The sequence below is a fragment of the Belonocnema kinseyi genome, chromosome 10, assembly GCF_010883055.1.
Source record: "Belonocnema kinseyi isolate 2016_QV_RU_SX_M_011 chromosome 10, B_treatae_v1, whole genome shotgun sequence".
NCBI classification, from domain to species: domain Eukaryota; kingdom Metazoa; phylum Arthropoda; class Insecta; order Hymenoptera; family Cynipidae; genus Belonocnema; species Belonocnema kinseyi.
Genome location: NC_046666.1, coordinates 77,587,689 through 77,594,201, shown reverse-complemented (window position 1 = coordinate 77,594,201; position 6,513 = coordinate 77,587,689). Strand labels below are relative to the sequence as shown.

Here is a 6,513-nt window from a genome sequence, read left to right as displayed (position 1 = left end):
TCTCTATCCCATCCACACACTACTCCTTTCCCCTGCCGAGTGAGTCACGCCTACCCCGAAAGGGAAATGGCTTAATGGTGTAATAATAATAATAATAATATGAGGGTTTTAAAAAAAAAGTACTTTCAAATATCTTTCAAATATCTTTCAATATCTCACAACTAAGGTTTATGTAACGCAGAATTTAAAAAGTTCGCAGTAGGTTTTTCAAAAATATGTTTATCTTTATTCTGAACAGCGCTATCACCTTCCAAAGTCATCGCTAATTTTTAATAGGTCACCCGGTTAGTGGTCCGATGCTATCCGTCGGCTTTGTACATGGCAATCTTTCTTTTTTCTTTTAAGATCAAAATGAAATCTACTCTCTTAAGAATCATTTTATGCACCAAAATAAAAAAACAGCAAAGTTTACATATCAAACTAATTAGGAACGAATATGTAACAAACCAAAAAGAAGAGTTTTATTTTATTAAATGTAATTTTAACATATTTTCAGTTTTTATTGACATTTACCTACGTCCAGATCCAAGCCCAATAATAATTATTTAGAAAGACAATATATGATTTCTTTACTTCAAGTTAAAAAAAAAATTAACTAAAATTTCTTTCCCATGCTTTCTTACACACGGTTTAGGTCTTAGGTCAGAGAAAGGTACTATAAAGCCTAAAGGTATATGTTATTCTTTTATCTAAGTTTATGTTTCAAGGTTTCTGAACAAGGCTTCCCCCATGGCATTTCCCATCTTGTAATAGTGTAATATATTATTTTCCTGCGACATGGGTCTCCATCCGAAAATCTTTGAGCATTCAGTGATCACGTGAACAGCTCGTGTGGTAGAGACCAAACGCGCCTAACAGTTGTCACAACGAGTGGGCGTTTAAAGAATTAGAAGATGCAAACTTTATTTTTACTAAAGTAGGTTAGGTATAATTTAAAAACATGCTGTGTTTTTTCAAAATCTATATAATAGAAGTGCAATAGTTATGTTTACACTATTTTCATAAGAATGTTAAATATGGGTCTTCTCGTATGAATGGAACGTGACCAACAGAACGTTTCATAATTTCATATAGAGTGAAGGACCTTCGAGCAACACGCGTGGGCGATTGTATGAGAATTATTATGATTCGACTCTTTGGGCTCAAGAAACAAAGAATTAAATATTAAAAGAGGATGAAATTTTTCTGACCTTGATAATGACTTTCATATTTTGTTGTACAATTTATTTTGCAATCATATTGAAAAAATATTAGTTTTTAAAATACAAATACCTCTTTTTAAGATAACTGCAGGTATAAAATAGTTGGTAAAATGGAAAATCTCTTCAATAAACAAAACTTCAAGAAATCTATAATGATATAAAATACCTTTAATTTGCAAAATATTTTATGTGCAACAGTATTAAATATGAGGTGTGAGAGTAGAAGTTGATATCTTATAGAGTAAGAATTGTAATACTAATACTTTTCGCTAGGCTCACAAAGTAATTTTTATTAACATGCCTGGTGCCAACAGCCACCACTTTAGTCATTTATATATAAACTTATTAGATGAACGAATACCTTAAAGATTATCTCTCTAAATTTGAATTAGTAGAAATTTTACTAATTCATTCAGCACACTTCATTTTAATTGATGAATCAGTTATTTTCAGAAGTTTACTAATTTTAACAGTAAAAACCGTAACTGAAGTTAATCAGTTATACCGTAACTGTAGTGAATCAATTATAGACTTAGAATGAATTGAGAGAGGAAAAATTTCTAATTAGTATTTTATTTATCCTCCAATATTATTTGTAATATTGAGGTTTAACCAAAAGTTTAATTATAAATTTTGCCTCAGAATACATAAACTTAATGTATAACAATACACGGGTGTAAATGTTGTCAAGTACTAAGAGTAATTTACAAATTAATTTTACCCGTGTATTGTTATACACGTTTTATTCGAAAATATTTTAATCTTTCCATTACATTTTAATTTTCACATATATTCGTGTCTCCGTTTGAGAGTGAAGAAAACTTATTACATTTGTATCAACTTAATAACATACTGTCACTGCACGTCAAACATTTTTTGAAGGTGATAAAGAGGTGTATATCTGTGTGTGAATAAGATTTCATGAAAGATAAGTTGACTTTGAAAATTATAAAACATTTAAAGCTATTACTATTAAGCATATAATAAAAAATATTTTTTTCAAAAACTTAGAGAGTTTCAGTTAAGAAAAAAATGTATAACACGCGTATTTTCTAATTAACAGTTTATTTCCATTGAATTCCGCAAACTAACTTATATTTATTAAACAAAATTTTAATCAAAACAATTTGTATACATTCTTGTCCATCTTATGATGAAAGCGGAGTAATACAAGGCGCCCAAATGAGGTATTTTCACTTCAATCATCAGCTAACTTCACTTCGTTAAAAGCTGAGGGGAAAACAATGGATAAAATGCATGGTACAACATTTTATTTCTGTGATATCGTTGTAATTTATAATAGTTATAATAATTTTATCATTTAATTAAGTAGAAATTAAAAAATATAAACTATTTTTCAAACACACCTATATAGAAAAAATGATCTTTTATGAAGATATTAGCAAAATAGGGCAAGATTGAACTAAATCCCATGCATTTGGTCCCTTGTTTTACCCTTAGCTATCTACAAAGTGAAGTTCACCTCACGATTTGAAGTGAAAATACCTAACTGGCAGCAGAAGACGGAAGCTAGAGAATAGAAAAATGACAGATTTTGAGAAATTCAGCTTCAAATAATTATGCGAGGAATTGCTATCATTAAGCATCGTCAATGATGAAGTCATTGAAAAATTGAAAGGTAGTAATTTTTAATTGAATATTTATGCACAAAACCATTTAGCATTTTTAAAGTTTATCACCCCTTAAAGGACCTTAGGGGCAATTTCGATGACGGATTTTCCTGTTTTTTTCTGTATGCTTACCTGAATGTTGTAGCCACGCTAACTTTACAAGGATTTGAACAATCGCGTGAGCCATCGATGCACTTTTTAAAGGTCCTCAAATGAAGGTTATGTTCATAGACCAGATATATATCCAACCAAAACAAAAAAATTTTAAGCATTTTAAGAGTTTAAAAATATATATATTTTTTAATTTCAGAAATGTTTGTCAACGTTTCTTATACATGGGTGGAAGACTTGCAACATATGTACTTTTAAAACATTTCTGTGGCGAAATGTTGTCACAGGCTTATACTGCCCAATATGTCGAAGGCATTTTTGGTTAGAGTTGGATTTTTTTTTTTTTTTTATTTGATCATTTTGCACGGGGCTCTCCCGGTATATATCATCAGTCACGGACGCATTTTTAGAATGCAATCAAGTGATCTGATGAGAGCAGTCCGCCCAGACATATTGGACAAAGCCTGGTTTTTACCCCATCATTGACGGACTGGGTTGCAGTGAAGTACACGATGTGGGGACCTACAGCTTAAGGTGGGTTCCGAACCACCAGAACCTCGGTAAAGGTACATTGAAAAATTTCCAGAGGTACCGGCTCAGGGATCGAACCCCGGAACTCTGAGGTGAAGTCCAAGTGTCTAACCAATACCATTAAGCCATTTCCCTTTCGGGGTAGGCGTGACTCACTCGGTAGGGGAAAGGAGTAGTGTGTGGAAGGGATAGAGATTTTTCAGATTGATCCAGAATTCTCGTGCTATTTAAGTAAATAACAATATAATTTTTAAAAATATTGGTCTGACAGATTAGGAAATTTTATTAAAAGTCTTCACTGTATGTCAAATATATTTAGAAACTGAGTGAAAATTTTCAATTAGATTAAAATGTAAAAAATTACATTTTTTAAAAATTTGAAACGAAAATTTTTACGTGTTTTAGATATTTTTGTCAAAGTTCTTGGTGCACGACAAAAATACTTGCAAATTATCCCAACAACATTAAAAATTTTTTTTATTTGATTAAGAAATATCAATCTAAAATTCTATTAGATATAAAATATATTTTCTTGAAATTTTTTTTAATTACACTGTAAAAAATAGGTTTCAAAATTGCACTTCAAAGCGTAAATTTACACATATAAAATATCACTTTAGATGCATTAAAATTGCAGGTTAGAAAGCAAATTTCCACACGTTGTGTAGAATGACGTCTTTTACAGGTTTAATTCTACGAGATTGCATAAATTCATACGACGCACTCGTTGAAAATCACTGTGTTCAGAGTGTGTAAAAAAAGGACTCACGCTGTACATAGTAAAATTCCCCAGACTGGTAAAATTACCGACTGCGCATAAATTTCTATTTTCTAACGAAAATTTCCCCACTTTATAGTGATTTTAGATTCCTCCGTGTAATATTCCACATTTCTGTACTTTTCGCGATAGAGCTTTTTTTTCGCTCTTTTATTTGCGTGTTATGAGCGAACGTACATTATAGTTTGCAAACTTTATAGCTCACTTTCGGCGAAAGCATAAATGCGAGTGACTGATTTTAAATTATAAATTCTATGCCATATAAGCTTGCGTAATTATAAATATATTCTTAATATGATCTTAATGATTTAAGTATTTGAGGTTAGGTTGATATTTTGGAGAAATTTTCCAATTTCCGTTGTTTTATTTAACGTCGCATATTAAATTTTAGTTCAGTGGAGAATTTTACACTTTTATACCATTTTAGACATTTCTATACTAATTTCACGCCGCTGCGCGTGATTCCACTTTTTATATACGTTTGGCGTACTAAAATTCCACAACCTTTTTTTACTGTGTAGACTAAAATTCCAAAAGTTAGATAATTTTCAAAAACATGGCATTTTTCTTTTTAAGAGATCCCTAAGTTTAAAGCGTTATTTTTAATGTATTTGAATCAGGTTTGCAAATTATATTGATGAAATTTATCAATTGGACACAAATTGAAAATGTTCTAGATTAATAAGTTCGCTTAATCATTAAGATCACTCTAATATGTAATAACAAAAAATATGTGTATTATTTAAATAATATTTTATATATATAAGTAATATTGTTCGATTCAGAATGACTTGAGTTTTCAAATGTTTAAGTTCAATAAATGAATAAGCAATTATTCGACAATCAGTTATATTTCACTAATTCAAATTTAGAGAGATTATTTTAACCTAAAGTATAATAAGAGCTTGAGAGCGAACGAACACTATCAGTTGTAAACGCAAAGAACTAATGCATACGTATATGTACGCAAATTAATTTTTCAAACTCTTTGTTTATTTTAGTTTTCATCCAAAATAAATGTCAGAATTTTTTAATTTCTGTGCTAGATAAGATTATTGAAACTTCTTCAAGCTAAAGGTAAGTTACTACAATAGTACACTATAATTATTCTTTCTTAATGTATAATTTCGGGTAACAGTAATTTTTTATTTAGTAATTAAAGTATACATGTATTATAAAGTTATAAAATTACTTTGAAGAACTATTTTAATAATCGTGTTTGAAATTGATGATTAGTATATGAGGAAAAACGTATAGACTACAAGCCCATGGTAAAAAATGAGGTGGTCAAATTACCCAGCAAGACTCAAGTTTAGAAGAATGCTCCTATATCAAAAAGTGGTTGTAGGTCCTTAACAAAAAATGCCAAAAAACCTAGCGCCGTACAAAAGTAGTTGTATCGGCAGTTAGCAAAAATGTTTTATTCTCCAACGAATTTTAAAGCAATACGGGTAATTTATTACTGCAGGGAATTTGTGTAATTCGCTTTGTATACTTATGCAGTTCGTTGTTCAGCAACGCCTTCCGTATTTGCAAGTACAGGGATGAGAAACTAATAATTGTAACCCTTTAACTTGATACGTATGGTATAAGATCATTGCAAAATGTACGGCATTTTTTTCAAAATCTTATGTAACACTTAAATGTATGTTTGATCAATGTGCCGTCTGAAAATTATGGTTAATGTAAGTATAAATAAATAATTAACTGAATTTAAGAATCTATGTAATTATGTGGCTCTAAGATCAATAATTCATATGCGGAACTTATTTTTTGACATAATGTTATTAAATATTATTGTTGTACCTTATAGCCGTTTATAATAATGGTACCAAATAAAAATATGAATAAAAAATTGAATTGTTTATATTTGAAGATTAGTTAAACGCTTCCAGATTAAGAAAAGGGGGAATATTTTTAAATATTATTGCTGTTTTAAATGCAATAAAGTGAAATAAATAAAGAAACAAAGATGCCGTACATTTTAAACTAGACCATTTTTTACAATTGATAAACATGTCGATAACGTTTGTGGTGTCCCTTATGGTCATTAATTACTGAACGGCATTAACACATTTTTTATTATAGCATTTAATATTAAATAAAAATAACAATGCCGTCCATTTGAGCTGGAACATTATTATTATTATTATTACAACATTAAGCCATTTCCCTTTCGGGGTAGGCGTGACTCACTCGGCAGGGGAAAGGAATAGTGTGTGGAAGGGATAGAGATTTTTCAGATTGATCCAGAATTCTC

General features: G+C 30.1%; 1 protein-coding gene across 5 annotated transcripts in view; it reads left to right on the top strand.

Annotated features, from left to right (window-relative positions):
• Positions 1-6,513, top strand: part of LOC117181623 — a 109,852-nt gene that overhangs the window by 35,006 nt on the left and 68,333 nt on the right. Inside the window, exon 2 of one of the 5 annotated variants that reach the window (XR_004468143.1) lies at positions 3,144-3,257. The exons of the other annotated variants lie outside the window; for them this stretch is intronic. The gene's annotated coding sequence lies outside the window, so the exon portion shown is untranslated. Of the gene's footprint in view, positions 1-3,143; positions 3,258-6,513 lie in introns of those variants that run through there. 5 annotated transcript variants of the gene reach the window in all.